Source organism: Stegodyphus dumicola, chromosome X1, assembly GCF_044657685.1.
Source record: "Stegodyphus dumicola isolate Sdum_Otavi_A_Nest chromosome X1, ASM4465768v1".
NCBI lineage: Eukaryota > Metazoa > Arthropoda > Arachnida > Araneae > Eresidae > Stegodyphus > Stegodyphus dumicola.
In genome coordinates, this window is record NC_140780.1 from 210409778 (window position 1) to 210430535 (window position 20758).

The 20758-nt window shown below is 32.6% G+C and overlaps 1 protein-coding gene across 2 annotated transcripts in view; it reads right to left on the reverse strand.

Moving 5' to 3' along the window:
* Positions 1-20758, reverse strand: part of LOC118193449 (leucine-rich repeat, immunoglobulin-like domain and transmembrane domain-containing protein 2) — a 237145-nt gene that overhangs the window by 176873 nt on the left and 39514 nt on the right. The window lies entirely within an intron of this gene.

Genomic DNA, 20758 nt, shown 5'->3' on the forward strand with positions numbered 1-20758 from the left:
ATTTCATTCTGCAAACATTCAGAGAACTTGGATAAAGTATTTTCCTTATATTTTTCGTTTAAATATTTATTATTAGTAGGTACTGCTTTGTATTTAACACAATATGTATTATTTTACTTACATTTTACATACTTATGTATTATATCTACACTTTGTATATACTATAATGTATTTACAGGGACTCTACTAAATCTCACTTGGAGTCTTAATGCGCTGATTTTTATGGTTTGACTTCTAAAATAATCACTGTTCGGCGTGTCATTTTAAACTAAATTATAGTATTATTTCGTAATGTTATAACTCTGGAAAAATATAGAAAAAAAGTGTTTTTAGTTGTTAATGAGAAAAGATTGCAACTTGAGAGAGAGTAATGAGAATGGCAACTTGAGACAGTTAATGAGAAAAGATTGCAACTTGAGAAAAATTCCGTGCTATTATTATTTCTTTAATCTGCCATTGATTAGTACCAAATTCTCTTTATATATATATATATATATATATATATATATATACCGATAGATCAAAACATGTTCTGAGCAAATTCAAATATTATACTCAAATTGGAGAAATGATTTGGCACAAAAATATCAAAATTACTAATGCGTATGACATTTTAAAAAACAAACCGTTACAATATGAGAGCTCTTCCAAAATCCTCACACTAACCACCGCAATAAAATTGTCTAGAGGTTTTGGAATAACTTTCACAGCTGTATTGTTTTTTTAATATCATATGCATTAGTAAATTTGCTATTTGCATGCCAAATCATAATTTCAAATTGAATATGATGTTTGAATTTGCCTAAATTATGCTTTGATGTTAAGTAATGTTACCAGTGAATTAATTCAGCTTATAGAAAAATATTTGGGTTATGGTTTTTGAACTAAATATTTCCTTTTATTTAAATTGTTTAAGTATTAAACTATATTCAGTAAAAAAGAACCCATACGCGCTTCTAACTGCAGTAAAAAAATTCAAAACAAATATCACTTTAAGTTTGATAAAAATTTAAAAAGAAATGGCATAAATAATGCGAAAACCACTGTATAAAATGACGTGGGTTTGATATACCAAAAATGTAAAAAGGAAAACCTGTTTCTGGGCCAACAAGATGTGCAACTGATCTTAATATGAAAATTAAATTAAACTTTGTATCCACCAGCCCAACCTCAACAGGCCGGAATTGAAAATGGTCTTCGAAACTAAAGTGAAGCAAAAATTTAATTAAAATAATGATTATTATTTTGAAATATAGTGTAAAACATAACTGCAATTTTTTTAAGTGAAGTCATTTTTAACTCTAGAATACAGCAATAAAAATTTAATATCTGCTAATGACAAATGTACGAAATCATAAAAGCACTACATTCAAAATAAAGCATAAATTTTATCAACAAATCAAGAAATTAATATTCTTCAAAAAATTAATTTTTTATTTAGCGAAACACTGGAAGAAGAAGTAATACCAAATTTCAAATAAATTAAACTTTTGGAAACTTCGCATAAAAATTTGAGACAACTAGTCAAATAAAAATTATTAATGAAAATTACAATGAAAAATTAGTAAATTAACAGAAATAAAAACATTGAACAAGTTGAGATGCTTTTGCGTTTACGTAACGAAATGTCCTCCTCCCAAAAAAGATAGGTTTTCTTTGCCTGCCCTGTAAATGAGAGGACTCTTTTAGAATTATTAAATCTACGTATCTTTTCAAACTTTCCTGAATATTGCGTATATATGCAATGATATTCTATCCCTTTATATAATACTTGTTGATCTGAAACAAAAAAATCAAAGTAGGAGTAGAACTCTTTCTCCATAAAAATTACAATTTTCTAATAATGGTGAAAATATAATATCCATACTGGATTTTTCATTAAGGTTTTATCAAGAGTTCCTGCCGATTAAACAAAAAAACGAATTATTACGTCCGCATAAGTCAATAGCATGCTTACACTAAAATATTTTGGTGCCGTAAACAACGGGCTTAAATCAACTAATCGTGTCGGAGATACTTATATAGATTACAAATCAAAACAAATTTTCATTCGATTTAAAAATATTATTAAAAGAAGCATAATTAACAATCGAATAGACAGAAAATATTATGAAAACGAGATCGCTGGCAACTGAATTGCTAGAATGAAACTGGAGCGGCCATTGTGCCATAGATCTGACGCTAAGCACAATAACAGCTAGCACGTTTCTCGGGAACTTTTGCCGTCAGCTAGTCTATACAGCTTCGAAAGTCTAAAATGCTTAAATTTAAATATGAAAGATTTCGGAAATCACTGACCAAATCTAATTCCTGACAAATTTTGCAGTATTTACAAAACGTAACTCTTCCACATGTAGGTGATATAAATTTCCTCAAAATTCGTAATTTTTTCCACTTCATTGTATAATCTTCTCTGTTCTCATGCTTGATTAGAAAATTGTTATACAACTTAGTAAGCTAAAATCTACATATAAAAGAATTTTACACTTTATATGTGCTGTTTTGACATCTAAATGTAATGCATAGCATACAGTTCACATATTTAGTAGCGGGATACCGCATTTTAGTCAATATTGTTTCAACCAAATGCTTCCTTTGAATTGCAGAGCAATGACTGATAACGAGCAAGAGTTATGATGATAATGGTCTAATATGTAAATAGTGCCATTTAAATAAAACGACACAAATAATTCCTTACTCACTTCTAAATAGAGAGTAATAACTAAGTTTAACATTTGAAATATTGTTCAACCCTATTTTAATTATACCTTCTGTATAGCGGCTGCTTGCATTGTTTAACATATCAAAACATATAAAAACTAAAGAAAATTTGTTCTCTCCATGTGCACATGTGCTTAAAACATAGAAGCAGTTGATAGAAAGTAGCAATAAGCAAAATATTTAGAACTTTATAAAAATGTTTAAAACTGAATTAAGTCTATTCTCTAATATAAAGATTCCAATTTAATAATGATTTGCAGGAATCTTTCGACAGTCCTTAAATCGGGATTTTACTGCATTACTAAAAGAACAGACTTTAAGAAACAGGCACATAAACTCAAAAGCATATCTTGCACAGCTGAATTAATAAAACTCACGAAAAGAGTAATTACGCATGGTTTTACACTTCACTGCAAGAATAGGGTGTCTTTGCAGTAATATTAATGTTAAAGAATGTTAATACGACGTCTGCTAAGAATGTTTTAGTAAAGTGAGGGATATATCACCTCTCACTTAATGCGTAATTATAGAATCGTTAATTTCCCTTACTCCTTATTCGCATACCATTTCCTCGCGTAGCGTTTCCATACCAACAGATTCATTGAGCCGAGGCACAAATTTTAACACATCGCAAAAATAGTAATTCTCGTTGACTAATGAATACGCTTTCAACTTCAGTAGAAGCGTGAAAAATGCTAAGCTACGTGAAATTAAAACTCCCACTTAAAGATACTTCCTTTGGGTCCGATGTCAAGCCTAGTCGGCTTCAAACCAGCAGTTAACGTTTAAGTCAACAAAATGAATACTTTACAAACGTTAATTTCCAAATTACATTCTCAATTACCCTGAAGATGTCATCATTAAGAGAATATTTTAGGCGTTAGCGGTAGTCATTTCGTTTCCTTTTTAGTTCCTAGAATTCGGGGAGTCACTACTTAAGTACATCATCAAGTCATTGTTCACGACTGACAAATCGTTAGCCAGTGGATTGTTGAACAATTAAAGCAAGGCTCTATAGCTATGCTCCATTCATCCTACAAAGGGATATTAAATTTGGTGAAAGGTTGGGAGGAGTATTGTTCAGGGTCAAACAGGTAATGAATGAAAGATGTGTCATGTTTGATGAGAGAAGACGGATAGCAATTAAATAACTCTATTCTTACTTAAGCAGTTTTAATGTACTTATAATTTATCAGTTTTGCCAACTTTAATCTTAAAAAAATATTTTCGCAAGTTGTAAATTAAAATGTAGGTCTTTGCAAGCATATGCTTATATGTTTTAGCGTATTTTTAATTAACCAAACTGTTTCACTTTTAGAGCCGTGAATTAATGTTATATATTAAGAAACTTTTGTATGTTTTTTGCTTTAATTAAATAATTTCTTGCTTCTAAGAAATAAAATTAATTGATATTGATTGTGAAAACTGTTTGATGGTATCATCCATAGATAGCGTAATATTAAACTGCTTCCTTTTTCCTTTCTCTTTTTTCCTAGACGCCTTCTCATATCAAATTCATATGAAAGCAAAATGTGTTTTACATACGTTTTTTGCGAAGATCAACATATCATTTCATGGAAGAACTTTATAATTTCAGGGAAGAACCTTTCTTTCTAAGTTTAGTATTAGTGGCAAAATGTCTTACATAAATGCGAACTTAAGCAACAAAATGAAATAACGTATAGAACGTCTCAGTAAAGCTTATAAGCATGCTTTAGAATCAGTAGGGTTTTTGATGGTGGTGACGTGAAAAAGTGCATTCTCACTTTCCGAATACGCGTCGAATGTGCTTCCAGTTACACCATGAAGGCATGCGGAAAGGCGAGAGAAAATACCTTATAGATATAGTGTATAATGTAAATAACAGCAGTATAATTGAAACAAACTAAATGGATAATTTGGCACTGTTTCGAAACGTATAGTTTAGAAGCATTATAAAAAATTTCCAACTATAGTAGAATGCAAAAATGTTAATAAAATACATTTGTGCATTTATCTGTAACATGAACAAAAAGAAGGAAAACATTAGTGGCTTTTATTTATGCTATGGAAAGTTTATATAATAAAACTATTTTTGAAACTAGAGGCCTGAAATAGACATGAAATACGTTACTAATATCTTAGATGTTGGTATCTTTCATCACATAGATTCTCAGCTGCCTGATTATAACGCTGAAATTGAAAATTTGTACGTACACATATGTTAACCCATACTATATTATTATTGCGCATTTTAAAAACATTCTCCGTAAGGTAAGATTCATCTTATAAATGTGAAATTATTTAAATTTTTTACAATTGTTGTACTTTAAAGACCGAAATACACTTTATTTTACCTTGTAATTGCTGTTTATTATCGTTCTTGTGGTGTTCATGGTTCATCTTCTTTTAATCTAGTAGTCTTGCTTGTAATATACTTGATAAGATCTCAGTGCGCGTTTGTAACCTTGAATAACTTTTTCAGATTATTGCTTTTTGCAAGAGCGATAGTAATCAATATGAAGCTATAAAGGGAGAAATAAGTAACAGGACTACGAAGGCGAACAAATTAATATCTGGAAGTTTAACAACATTACGAAGATAACAAGAAAGCCTACTTGAAGAAAGAGACGAGCACCTAAGCCTCTCAGAGAAGAGAAAAGCTGATTGGCTGACAGGAAAAAAAATCCTATTGTCTTGAAATTCTTCGACGGTAGTCCCTACTTTGCAGATAGCCTAACGATGTCTTTTTCTCTATATATCAGTTTTTATCTTGCTAAATTCCGTAAAATAAGATTTATTTTTAGGGATTTAAGAAGTAATTATATTTGACACGTCTTTCACAAGTTTCATTCATACCTTTTCGGCTGCTGTAGATTTAATATTTCTACCAATGCATAAAACCAATAAATACGAATTGTATATACAGGAAGAATTGAAGGAGCAGGAGCGTCTTTCAAGAGAGAAAAGCTTTGTTATTTTATATGTTGCACACTTAATTTATATGTTGCTATAACGTTTTCAGTATTAAGGCATTATCGAAGCATTTTAAATTTTTTCTTTAACAGTTCTTGAATCTGATCACGTGGCACTGAAATAAAAACCTCAACAAAGCAGATGAAAACTATCTAATGCTTATGGGAAGTTAAAGTGTTAGAAAATGATATGGCTAATTTATTACAGAAGTGCTTCTTTTCACGTTTATAGCAGTTAATTTTAAATTAAGCTATATTATGATTATTTGCTAATATAAAAATCCTTTTCAAAGATGTACCTAATTTGTGCAAGTTAAATCTATTTATTTATATAAAATATTCTCTAGAGTGAATTTGTAATAACAAGCATGGATTTCAACTACAAGAGATAAACATAAGAAATGGAGCTTTAGATGGATTCGAGATCATCCAAAACACTATATTTTAGTGTGCAATCTGCTATTTAAAATAGTATTGCTTCACTGGTGTCAGTACAGAATTCTCTATCAGGTGTATTAGGAAATTTAAAATAGCACAGGAAATTTATATGTTTTCACTGGTTTCGTGTTAGAAACATTTCATTTTCGAATTTGCTTAAGAAATTTGTTAATACCACTGTGATAACCAAAGCTGTAAGCCACGACAAGTAAATGCAAAGCAATATGTTCTATGACTATAATAATTTATATTGCGAAAACTTAGCGGACAAAATAAAAGTTCTGAAATTTTAAGCTGCTCACACTGTGTTGAGGTAACATCCCATACTGAGGTTTAAATAACTGTAACTGCAATTCAAACTGTTAACGCGCCAACACTGTTCAAATATCAGCATTTCAACAATTTTGACAGTATGTTTGCATGTATTTTTGTTAATTCCAACAAGGTTGAGGTTAATTCAATTGTCAATAATAATTAGATACATACTTATAATCACAATTCATTGCACTTAAATGTACTCAAACTGGGAATTATTTTGGTTTGAAGGTAACATAACAATTCATTGTAATTGGATTGATAACTACGCTTGAATAGTATCAAATCTGTTTAATATAAGCTATTTAATAAATTTTGAGCTCTAAATGGGAAATATTGTACAGATGATGAAAATTTTATAATGAATAATCTGAAATATATGCTTTGGATATGTAAGTTTACTACGAACAGCAACACCAATGGAAATTGTAAAATATTCTTATCTTATTCCTATTCTTTTCGCATCTCCAGAAACTTTCACTGAAAGATCTTAATTATTTTATAAAAGATATAAATAAAATATTTAAATATGCTAGTTTCCCATCGACTGAAACCTGGAACCAGTATGTATGAAAGCAATAAATATGAAGATTAAGTAGGAAAATGCCAGATGCGAAATAAAAGTATTTGATGCAGGCGATTCTTTAAAACAACTGTAATGTTTTGGGTATTACGAATGGTTTGAAGAGGAATTTTTCGGATTCCCTTAAATTTCATGTCTCCGTTTATGAGTTTTTGACGCCTGGTGTATTAATGAAAAATTTCCTGCAAGCTTACTTGAGATTCAATTTTTGATCTTCTTAAATTTTAATGAATAATAATTTAAACTTTAGTATACAGCGTAAAAAACTTATACGATGTATACTAAAGTTTAAATTATTATTCATTCAGAATATCTCTTAGAGTTTAATTCTCTCATATAAACCACAGAAGTTACATCAAAGAACATTTGTACTTACATAATTCCATAATGCTTCAAAATATTTATCTGGTGTTTCGGCTCCGGAAACAATTGATTATTTCATAGCCTTTTTTTGCTATGTCTAATAATAATTTCAAGACATACCTTTAAAACTGAAAAGATTACGCTTAGCACAGAAGACTTTACATAAGCAAACAGTCATTTTTTAACTCTCGAAACTTATTTCAGATTCACAACAAGTATTCATTATGTTAAAGACCTTGGAAATTTTAAATTATTTTCTTTGTCAAATTATAAAAGTAATCATGCGTCCTCCGTTACAGAGCAGATGACTTTTATTTCACTTCCATCGGAACTTCTCACTTGAAGATAGGCAGTCACATTTGTATGTGAAGACTGTTACAAAGAATAAATTTGAGGTATTTTGATTCGAATATAGTACAGAAAAATCGAAAACCCTCTTTTTTCAGCTCCATTAATAAAAACATATAATGCAAGAATTTCCACTAACAGGAGACCGACTTGCTTTCGATGTATAATATATTTCCTGATTTAGGTAAAATTACTGAAATTGAAACATGGACAAACTATCTTAATTATGAACTATTTAATAATTGTATCACAATTTGAAAAGAGAATGTTCCTTGAAATTGAGGGAAAACCTATGGGTACAATTAGTTTGATACTACCTTTCAACAGTGTCTGCTTGTGAAAGAATCCAATTGTTTGGCAAAAATCCATAAATCTGAATATTCCTGTTTTATTTACAGATAAACATATATTTCAAAATGTATCACTCAACATATTCAATTAAACATGAATGTGAAGTAGTTAACGTAAATTACTGAATCTGTGCATTTCTGAGCAACCCCTAAACATAGATTCCTTATACTATTTGCTAAAATTAACCATCCGTCAATTTAACTTATTATCATTTGCATCTTAACTGGCAGGATATTAGCAGCCGCCTAGAAATTTTCGCATATTTTATTTATGTTACGATAAATTTCATATACTATTAACGAGCACACTATTAAAATGATAGTCTTTACATTGAATTAAATAAGCGTTTCCTTATTAAAATGAACATGTGAAGAAAATAATAAAAGGTAATTCACTCGAAATAATGAGAAATTAAAAATACATAATTTCACATTTACTGTAGTAAAATGAAAATTAAATTGCATTCCTTACAGAAGATACTTACTTTTGCATAAACTTCAAGAAACATAACAGCAAATTAGAAACTTTAAGAAGCGTATTGGAATATTAAACGGTCGATTGTTATCAACAAGTATTCAGTATCATTGATAGCATTTAAGCAAATTCACTTAACATATTTTAGCTGCATATTTTTTGTGAAACGAAAGCAAAAACAAAAGGCTGTAATTTCCTTCCCATAGAAATACGTAGTATAGCAACCCCTTCCCCACACATATTATGCCTCCTTTTATTGCCCTGCGTTTGGTATTTTCTCCCCTCCACCCTTTTCTCAGACATGGAGCGTCATGCATTGTCTCGATGTATGGTACGAAGAGACTAGAAGCTTTTAATATATAGTATTTGGAGACAAGAAAATTATTATCTTTCTCTGCATTCGCGATCTGATAAATTATTCGGAAGTGTTTAAATGTCACAGATTTGTGATATTTCATACGGAATACACGTTTGCCACATATTGTGTCGCGTTTGCTTACTAGAACTTTACTTCCACGAACGCCCTCTGGCGAAAAGAGACAAAAAGTAGTCAGTTGAACGGCTGACGCGTCTAACAGATGTATAAAGATAGACCGTCTCCGTATAAATTATGCTTGTAATCATTATAACTTGTAAATATTTTGTAGATATCTTTCATATGAATTAAAATTTCTTAAAAAGTTTATAGCTGTGTTGCGCAGTAAATCGAAGTTCATCATAGAGACAGATACCGAGAAGAAGGAAAAGCAGGCAGTTCAGGGCAGCCCTATTTAGAAGGTAAGTGAACTTTCACTTATCTATTTAATGATCAAAAAATTTTAATAGTACAAAGTTGATAAAATTTTTTTAACATGGCGCCCGAACAGGGACTGCCAGTAACTGCGGTTTTCCTAACTATTGAAACTGTCTAAATTGATATCAGTTATATAGATGATACATAAGCATAAATAATTAGTGAATTGCTGATAGTTGTTGAATTGTTGAATATTAAATAATGACGGAATTTATCGACACATTGAAAAGGAAACGCGGCCACATAAGGGCTGCCGTTACACAATTAATTGGCCGAATCGAAACTGAATTACCAAAAACCGAAGTGAATGCAGAGGAACTAGAAATTTCCTTAGAACTCTTAAATGAAAAATCGAACGAGTTAAAACAAATAGATGCCGATATAGAAAAATTAATAAACATAAAGGATCTAGACCAGGAATTAAACGGTGTTGACGAATATCGTGAAAGAATAACTACATTTAAATACAAAGCTAACAAAAAATTGAAAGAAATTAATATAGAACAACAAAAATTTAATGTGTTACGAAGCACTGAACAGTTAAGTGAAAGTATTATAGAAAACGTTAAAATCGAAAGTCATAATGTGAAGCTTCCTAAACATACGATTCCGAAGTTTTATGGCGAGAGCTGCGAATGGCTGACATTTTGGAACACTTTTTCATCAGCCATACACCAAAATAAAACGCTTGACGCTATAAGCAAATTTAATTATTTGAAATCCTTTTAGGGAGGCACTGCTTATAACACCATTGACGGTTTCGATTTAACCGAACAAAATTACGAAACTTCAGTTAAACTCCTCACAGAAAGATTTGGAAATAAAGATGTACTGATAAACGCCCATATAGATAAATTACTGAAAATAAGACCTCTAAAGGATTCTAATGACATTCAAAATTTCCGTAAGTTATTCAATTATATACAGAAACATATTCGATGTCTTGAATCATTAAATATGACCTCAGAAACATATGGAGCTTTATTAACGCCTATTTTGCTTAAAACATTGCCCGCAGATTTGGTTTTGGAGTATAATAAAACAGTTCGAAAATCAAATTACGATTTGAATCACCTAGTGGAATTTCTTTCTGAACAGTTAGTTGCGCGGGAACGTACATTCCAGACGGTCCAGCCAAAGGCGGCGCCGCAAAAGCATAACAAACTGAGTGAAACCAGACCTATTGCGAAACACACAGCTTCGGAGTTGACGAACGCAAGTTTGCGGGGGGGACAAACACCATGTGTTTTCTGCGACTCTTCTGATCACGAGTCTATAACGTGTAAACAAGCATCTTTATGGTCTACTGAGAAAAAAAGGGAGAAATGCAAAGCGAAAGGGATCTGTTATCGCTGTTTACACCCACGGCATCTTAGTTTTATTTGCACTTCTAGAATAAGGTGTGAATTATGTAAACAACGACATGCCACTATAATGTGTTTTAAAAACGAAAACGGAGAAATTAAGGAAGAACAAATTGAAAATAAGGCCTTAACGAATAATTCATCCTATGAAAGTGTAATCTTGCAAACTTTAATTGCCAATGTTTACGAAAAGGGTGAAAGCAATTTTATACGAATAATTCTGGATACCGGAAGTAGCAGATCATATATCAGCACATTTCTTGCGGAGAAATTAAAACTAAAATCTTTAGGTCAGGAAAGTGTGACTCATGGGCTTTTTGGAGGGATAGAAAAAAGGGAAAATCACAACAAGTATCTGATTAAGTTAAATAATCCAGAAACAGGATTCACATGCGAAATGGAGGTTTTGAGCCAAAAAACCATATGCTCACATATTCCAAAATTGGAGGATAGGGAATGCTTAAAGAAACTAAGAGGTTACAAAATTTTTCCCAGTGATGTAATTAATAAGAATTCTTGTTTATTTGAAAAACACCCTAACGAAATACACATGCTTGTAGGAGCAGATTATGCCGGAAAACTCTTTACAGGGGAAATAATACACGTAACGGAGAGTTTAGTAGCGATGAATACACACCTTGGTTGGACAATATTAGGGAGAACAAAGATAAAGGGAAAGAATTTTAATGAAGTTCTTTTATCACTACACATTAGTGACAGAAAAATTTGTGACTTGTAGTCTCTTGATTCTATCGGAATAACTGAACCAGCTCTTTCGCAAACAAAACAAGAAATACAAAAGGCTACAGAAAATTATTTCATCCGTACTTTAGAAAGAGATGACGCTGGAATGTATCAGGTATCACTTCCATGGCTTCAAATTCATCCTGAGTTGCCAGATAATAGAATCCTTGCAGAAAAGCGTCTGAAGTCTTGCGTGAGAACCCTTCAGACTAAGAATTCCTTGGAAGCCTACGAAACTGTTTTAAAGGATTGGGTAGAAGAGGAAATAATTGAACCTGTCGATATTTTGGAGGCAGAAAAGATCAAAGGGCATTATCTGCCACATAGAGCAGTGTTTCGGGAAAATTCGACTACCAAAATTCGACCAGTGTTCGACGCATCTGCAAAGGAGAAAAATTCGGTATCTCTGAACGACTGCCTGGAAAAGGGTCCTAATTATCTTGAATTGATCCCCAAAATTTTGATAAAATTTCGAGAGAGGAAGTATGGAGTAATTTCGGATATAAAAAGAGCATTTCTTCAGATATGTGTGAATCCAGCGGATCGAGATTTTCTCCGCTTCCTATGGTGGGAGAAAGGACAGCCTGAAAAACTGACTATATATCGGCACCGAAGGGTTGTATTCGGCGTAAACGCCAGCCCCTTTTTACTCGCTGCCACGATTAACTACCATTTGGAAAATGTACCAAAACATCATCAGGAAATAGCTTCAAAGCTAAAGAAAGCCATGTATGTGGATAACTTCGTAGCGAGCGTGGAATCAATTGAAGAATTAAACTCATTTATCAAAGGATCTAAGGAAATAATGGCTACTGCAAAATTTGACCTAAGAGGATGGAAACATAATAGACTTAAAAATGAAACTTCAATTCTAAACCTTTCTGATAAAGATTATGAAGATGTTGTGTCAGTATTGGGATTGAAATGGGACTTGTTTGACGATACTTTGTCTTGTCACGTAAAATATGAAGAAAACCCTGTATTGAGCAAAAGATCTGTTCTTTCCGAATTGAGTAAAATCTTTGACCCAATTGGGTTTACTAGTCCAGTTACTCTCTTGCCTAAACTGATTCTGCAAGAGTGCTGGAAACAGAAAATTAACTGGGATACTAATTTGCCGAATGATCTAGCAAGGAAATTTTTCACATGGTCATCTCAGTTAAAATATTTGAAAGACATCAAAATTCCTAGATTGCTTCCCAAAATAGATGAAAGTACCACTCTGCATGTATTTTCAGACGCAAGCAAGGACGCGTATGCGACCTGCATTTTCCTTAGACACAGCGGTGAGAGTGGAGTCACTTGTCAATTGATACAATCTAAAGCGAGAGTTGCTCCCCTAAAAGCACTCACCATACCTCGACTAGAGATACTCGCTTGCACTATTGGAGCCAGGCTCTCTCATACAATAAGAGAAGACTTGAAACTAAAAGAGGTTCCAGTTTTTTACTGGACGGATTCCAAAAATACCCTCTTTTGGATAAAACAGAAAGAGAATTGGTCCACTTTTGTAGCCAATCGAGTAAATGAGATTCGAAAACTGAGTAACCCAGATCACTGGCATCACATTCCCGGAAAGTTTAATCCTTCGGATTTGCCATCACGCGGTTGCTCTGCAAAAGAATTGAGGAAATCCGAATGGTGGAAAGGACCAGATTGGATTTATCGACCTCCAGAAGAGTGGCCTATTGCAGATGGAGAACATCCTGACTTCGATATAGTAAATGGAGAGAGGAAACGAACTGTGGTTTCAGCCAGCAATAACACGAATACAGATAAATTTAAACTTTTTGACAATATTTCAAAATTCGAAAAGATCATAAAGGTCGTATCTTGGATCTTTAGATTCGTTAAAAATGCTACAACACCACCATCTGAAAGAACTCATGGGAGAATTTCATTCGAAGAACTAAAAGGAGCTGAAACAGTGGTTTTCCGACTCATCCAACGAGAATCTTTCGAAGGATTGAAAGATAAAAGAATACGTGCTCTAGAACCTATCATGGACTCCAATGGCCTTATAAAAGTGAAGACACGTATCTTTCAGAGAGACGATGACGCTGACTTTCGTTACCCAGTTTTACTTCCCTCAGAACATCCATTAGTCTTAAAACTGATCAAATCTGAACATGAAAGGCTAAGTCACGCTGGAGTACAATTCGTTATGTGCGCTTTGCGTGAAAAATATTGGATCATAAAGAGTAGAAAGACCGTACGCAAGGTTATCCAAAACTGTGTACGATGTCGAAGGTTCCACTCTGATTCATATAAGATTCCTCAAGCGCCACTACCTGAAGACAGAATAAGAGATGCTTTAATTTTTGAGATTATTGGTGTTGATCTGACGGGTCCCTTAATTTTAAAAGGAGGCCAAAAAACATGGATCGTCATTTTTACTTGCGCAATATATAGAGCAGTTCACTTAGAGCTAGTCTCATCTCTATCAACTGAAAGTTTCCTGCACGCGTTCAGGCGATTCATCGCTCGAAGGGCTAGACCTGTCACTGTATACTCTGACAATGGAACCAATTTTGTTGGATCAAATAATTTGTTTAAGACCATAGATTGGAATTCTATCTTAGAAAATGCAACAGTTAAGAAAATTGAATGGAAATTTATACCCCCTTCCTCGCCATGGTGGGGAGGATGGTGGGAAAGATTAATTGGAGTACTAAAGAGAATTCTTCGAAAGGTACTAGGAAAATCTTCTCTGAACTACGAAGAATTGTTGACAATCATTTGTGATTGCGAGAGCCTTATGAACAACCGTCCTCTCACGTATTTGTCAGAAGACGTAAAGGATTTAAGAGCTCTCACCCCAGCAATGTTTCTAACAGAAATTCCAGAGACTGGAGTTCCTGAATTAGATCTTTTGGATTCTAAATCCATCAATAAAAGATACCTTTACAGAGCCAAATTGAGAAAAGATTTACGAAAAAGATTTCGATCAGAATATTTAGGGCAACTAAAACAAAGCTCAAAATTCATCCGCGAACCATCTTCTGTGAAAGTTGGTGATCTTGTAATTGTGTCCAACAATGAAAAAAGGATAAACTGGCCCTTAGCTAGAATCGTGGAAATTTTTCCATCCCACGACGTATACATTAGATTAGTGAAACTGAAAACTGCACAAGCGGAGATTATAAGACCTACTAAGAACCTCATACCTCTTGAACTCAACTTTACACCTGAGTCGGATATGCTAGTGAGGTACAGAACTCGACGTATGACGAAATCTCAAAAGACTTGAACTACAGGTCAGTTGAGGTCCATCCTCTGCTGATACTGGACCTCAAGGTGGGAGTGTCGCGTTTGCTTACTAGAACTTTACTTCCACGAACGCCCTCTGGCGAAAAGAGACAAAAAGTAGTCAGTTGAACGGCTGACGCGTCTAACAGATGTATAAAGATAGACCGTCTCCGTATAAATTATGCTTGTAATCATTATAACTTGTAAATATTTTGTAGATATCTTTCATATGAATTAAAATTTCTTAAAAAGTTTATAGCTGTGTATATATATATATATAGTTATAGTTATAGTTATATCAATGCCACATTTAATCATATTATAAAATATTTACAACTAATTCATTATATTTTAAACTAAAGGTATAATTCCCATCAGCATCACGTCTGTTAAATACATAATTCGCACAAGAGGCAAAATATCACATATTTATTCTCTATCTTTAATTTTTAAAAAGTGTTAGTGAAGGTGGGTGTAAAGGAAAGAGGGTTGAATTTGCCTTTGTATCCATAATATAATCGCTATAAATTAGAACTTGAAACAATAAGAATTTTCAAGTGATCTTTTTAACTATCATAATATTTGAATATATTATTTTTTAAAAATGGAATTTTGCTTTTTAGCACCAGTAACAAACATGAGTGGCTGAATGTCTCACATGTATAGCCAGCATTCCCTATGAAATTCGATATGGCCTCTCTGTTAAGTTACATGAGTTAAGACTGATTGCGTAATGGGTTTGGTAATACACTACACGCATTTGCTGAAAGAATAATATTTCTACACTCGTTTCCATAAATTAAGGATAATGCAAAATCAGGCAAAAGTGGCAGTAAGTGGAAAGTATCTGACAGGTCTACGAGCATATAGACCAATCTGCCCTAAGCGTCTGTACACGGTCTGCCTTGAAATTGTCGTACCGGTGGCTGAAGAGAGCTGACGAGACAGGTCTGAGGCTGTGCTCCCGCTGTTTTTTTTGACAGTAACTGCCAAATACCGGTCCTCATTCGGCGTTGTAACTCTGGGTCGACCTATGCTGTAACGTCTACTCATATTACCATCATCTTGGAATCGTTGCCAAAGCCTGGAGATGACACTCTGGGCAATTCCAAGTTCGTCTGATACTTCCAGTTGGGTACGCGCACATTCCAGACGGCGGATAATTCTACCACGTAAAAAATCATCCAAATGCGTCCTTTGTGTCATAACTATTCGGTTATTGCACTGAAATGCTTATAAAGCGCCTACGAACAATTTTTCTTCTTTGCCTGTATTCCTTATATATCACTCTCTTACACTCTCGTCATTGTGACGTACCATCGGTGTCATCTGGTTACCGCATGAAATTTGCATATGATTCTTGAAGATGTGTGTAGTGATTTTACAGGTGATATATTTATTTTAGAGTTCGATTTCCGCGTGACTCCTAATTATCCTTAATTTAAAGACATGAGTGTATATACTGCATATTTAGATTTAGAATCTCTGTTCTATCTCTAAGGTGTTCAAATTATCCCGTTCAAAGTTTAAATCAATCTGAGGAGTAGGGATTAAATAAAGCAAAACATGTAACATGGTCTTGAAGTTTGCAGACGACTCTAAAATCAATCGAGTTATTATTAGATTACAAAGTACAATGAAAACATTTTAGAACGATAACTTGAGAATTTATAATTAACTTCCATACGTAATTAAAGGCATTTGAATTTTTAATCGAAATAGCTTCATCCGATTTTTTTTTTCTTATTTAAAATGGCTTTTATGATGAAAGATCAGAGTTGTTTTCAAACAGTACGTCAAACTTTACTTTCGAATGTCTTAAGATAACAAAGATACATAAGAAAAGAATAATGGGAGAATTATTATCCTTATTTTGATTTTGTTTTATTTCTGAGCAAAGTTAATTAACTTTTCTGCTGCTTAGATTCTTGAAGCGAAATTTCAAAAATATTATTTTCAGCAAATGAAAGTTTTTAAATACAGTGAATTTTTGCCGCTTTGCTTACCTTATTTTATTAGTCTTTCCATTTCCGTAAGTGAAATTATTTAATGAAATATAACGTAAGTATGCAGAAATTCGTATTTTCACAGAATAGTAAATTCTTCTCGTATTTTTAGAAGAAAGCTAAATTCTCAGATCTTCACACAATTTTACAAACATGCATCTACATTACTCAAAAATGTAGGTACATAACGTTAGCTGATATCGAGACTGAGAAACGCCACCATACTATGGAAGCAGAATCACTATTCAATAAATTTCACAAAACTAGTGAGAGAATTTCGGTTTTCGAATGCACATTATTAAAATATATATATATATATATATATATATATATATATAAAAAAAACTTCGCTACTATTGGTGGTAATATTGTTATGAATTTGGAAAGCCAAAATTTATCCAATTTAAGATAAATCTCTACATATAACAAAAAGGAAGAGTCTGTATGTGTGTGTGTATGTCTTTCGTTCGTGCTGCACGTCAGCTAATAGATCCTGGGCTACGAAATTTGGTGCATAGGGTGCATCTAGCCAACAGCAAATGCACTTTGAAGCGATTGTTTCAATATTCGAATGAGATTTTTTTATTTTATGTTTTTTGATGAAATCGCATCAAATCGATGGCACGCAGCAACAGTGACACGCAGCCATTGCTGATGATATATCACTGTTGCTGATATTAGCACTGTTGCTACTCGGAAAAATAAGAACGATGATTCTGTGCCATTTTTAAATTTAATGCTTCTCTTGGATACTGGACGTTTGTGGAGAGGTACGTTGATACGAAGTTAGTCGATTTTGTCGACAGGACGTTTGTCGAGATAGTTTGCTTTCGGTATATTTAAAAGCCAGACGAAGGCTGGTCGCATAGCGGCTAGTTTGAGATAAAATACTTCCTTATTAGTTTTTGAAAAATTATATATAGTTTGCTCTTTCTATTCAAAATTTTGACTTTCTGAACTAAAGTATAAACAGTTAAATATTTTAACAAGCTATCTGTATATAGCTTGAAATGTTAAGAAGAAACTACATACTATTAATTTTTCTACATTTGGCATTTATAGTCAGGTGTAAGACGATTATTGTTGTATAACCATGTTCAGTTTTACAAATGCCTGAAATAAGACAAATTTCTGCAATGTTACTAATATTAGGAATTATCTCACACTCAATGAAATTATATAGGAATGCATTCCAAACTCGGGACAAAATATTGTTCTTCCTAACTGCTTATGAAAAAAAACTTGTAGCTCAGCAGATAACACTTTGTACTGGAAGTATTTCTTTAATGAATGGTTTCTGCCGTTGCAACTGTTCAATTGCAAAGACGATATGATCCGCATCACCCGATCAAATCATTAGGTACTGAAAATATAATAAACTCGATTATTTTTGTACTAATGGATCTTACCACAATTTAATGTTTTAGGAAAGTTTCAGAAGTTGTCGAATGTCTTAGTCATCTTTAAATTAGTTCTCAATAGAATATTATTTCACAAAATCTCACGTTCATAATACAGAAGGGAATGTATTTTATTTTGAGTTTTAAGCTATATATGTAGGTGAAATAAATTAATTTCCCCAACTGGCTGCAAAAGCGCATATTTGTGCTCTGTGTACTTAATCATTATAACATAGTGCATGCATGCATTCTTAGACACATTTATTGTATCTAAGATTGGCCCAAAGTGCATAAATATATTAATGGTTTTCGTTCCAAAGCCAACAAAAAATAATATTATTTTGAGTCGTTAATACACTTGAGCTGTTACAAGCATGGGATTTGCAAAGACGATGAATTTAACACCATGAATTAAAATTTAACCTTTAATAAATTTTGGTGAACTTTTAATAAATTTCACAAAAAATAAATTATCATGTGAAACTCTGATAGATAACATCAAAACTATATATGTATGGTTTCACTCAATCTATTTTGATCTTCACTTCGTAAAAGTGGAATTTGATGTTATAAATTCTCAGCGCAGTAATCATAACTGAGACAATCAGATCAGTATCCTGGGTTACTACGTAAGGAGCGAAATAAGCATGTGCCAAAATATGTACTTCTATAAGATATCTTTCATTAGAAATTAAACGTATTTATAAATCTCGAATTATTTACTGGAATGAAGACACAGATCACAGATACATCAACAATGAAATTCTGAAGGAAAAATAAATGCTCAGCTGATAAGGATTTTCTTTCAGTATCGATGAAAATATCAATGTTTTTAAAGTCTGGGACAAGATAAAAAATATTAATGAATTAAAAAGATAGATCATAGGACCATTTCTGCCACACATAACTTAGTGTCTCCATTACTCAGTTCTTAATTTTTCATCTTGGTAAAATTTCAGCTTAGCTGAGTTAAATGGGAACTAAGAGCAGGAAAAACTTAAGGAAAGAGAGAGAACAAAGGTTACTCTTGCTCAAATCGTAGAAGTTATGAGAAGACGGAATATCAGTAAGGATCATTAAATTAATTTTAAATGAAGCATTAGTAATATCCAGCGCTGTGAAAATGTTTAGTATGGTTACATGCAACTGAATAATCCACCTATGCCAGAAATGTCATATGCCAGTCACGTGCTGACGCCAAAACCATTTCTTCAGAATAAAGTTTAAATGAGCTTCTTTCATAATTAGTTCTAATAAATATAACAATGCGGATAATTATCGTAGAAAAACCTGAATAAATGAAGTATGATGCAAATTTAAGTTGAATGAGAAAAATTCTATTAGAGAATTATTTAAAAAAGCACCAAGGAATGGACCATTAAAGACATGCATACTAATTCAGAGTTTTTGAAAATTGTATGTCCCTTTGATTGGTATCGACGTAAAATGGGTGTTTACACTTATTCAAACGTGCCAGGACCCAATATAGTGCAACCTTAGCAGCTGTCTATAAATAGCGATGAGACCACACCCTTACTGAATTTAATGACCACACAGCTCTCACAGGGTTTCGTAATTTTAACGTTCTTCACACTGTACTTCTGATGAGGGAAAGAATAAATAAAAAAACTAAAGGGTCATTTGTTCGTAATGTTTGATTTGGCAGCTTTTACATATTACCGATGCAAATTTGAGCTGTCAGTTATGACTTTTACTCAATATAAACTGCCTGTTTTTTAATAGAAGGCATTTTTCGTTCTTGTAATTAAATATGAGAACTCATCTTCTCTGCAACTTCTACAGATTGCCTCTTTGACATACAGCAAAAGTATATTAATGTTTTTGTATAACAACAGTTTAGTATTATCGCATTTGTTTATTAGCAGTGTCGTAAGAAATGATTCTGGTTTTGCATTTAAAACATACTTTCCACGGATTGTTTTGTTTCGTGAATGCTGGTGTTTTGTTCCAAATCAACGTCTAAGGTTCCGAAATTCTGCAAATAGTAGCAATACATTTGAGAGTTATCCAAGCAACTATTAAATTCTCTTTAAAAATCAATAACAAATTCATGACGATAACCACGCAAAAAAAGAGCTTATGCTGAAGCACAATTTCTTTAATTAATTTCTTTATTTTGTTTATTTAGTTTTGAAATCGTGACCGAAAATATGCTGATTAAATGTTTTTTGAGAAACTTAGCTAAGCTTATATGTTACTTAGTTATCTCTTCACTAAGAATGTTGCCCAGGATGCATAAATGGAGAAGACCATTATTATGCCCACAAGGAGATACAGAGACAGCATAATATATAGAGAGCAAAGGCTTACTTAAGAATCGAACTTAGATATCAGCTTCCGTTAGTCTCCATGCCGTGCAGAAGGGAAAATGCGGTTTTAAACTATAATACGCTGCTCTAAATTTTCTTGACACTAGATTAAGTGTTCTATGAAATCAAAATGTAGAAAATTCTGTAGACTTTGAAACTTCTAATAGCATACACTATTAGATAATATTCCCTTAATTTTACTCATTAAAAGAGAACTTAATCAAATACAGCCCTTTCCCTAAAAACGTTTAAGATAATTAATAATCAAAATTAAGATATCCATAACGATATTCACAAATGTTATGTCCTATCCACTATGCAAATA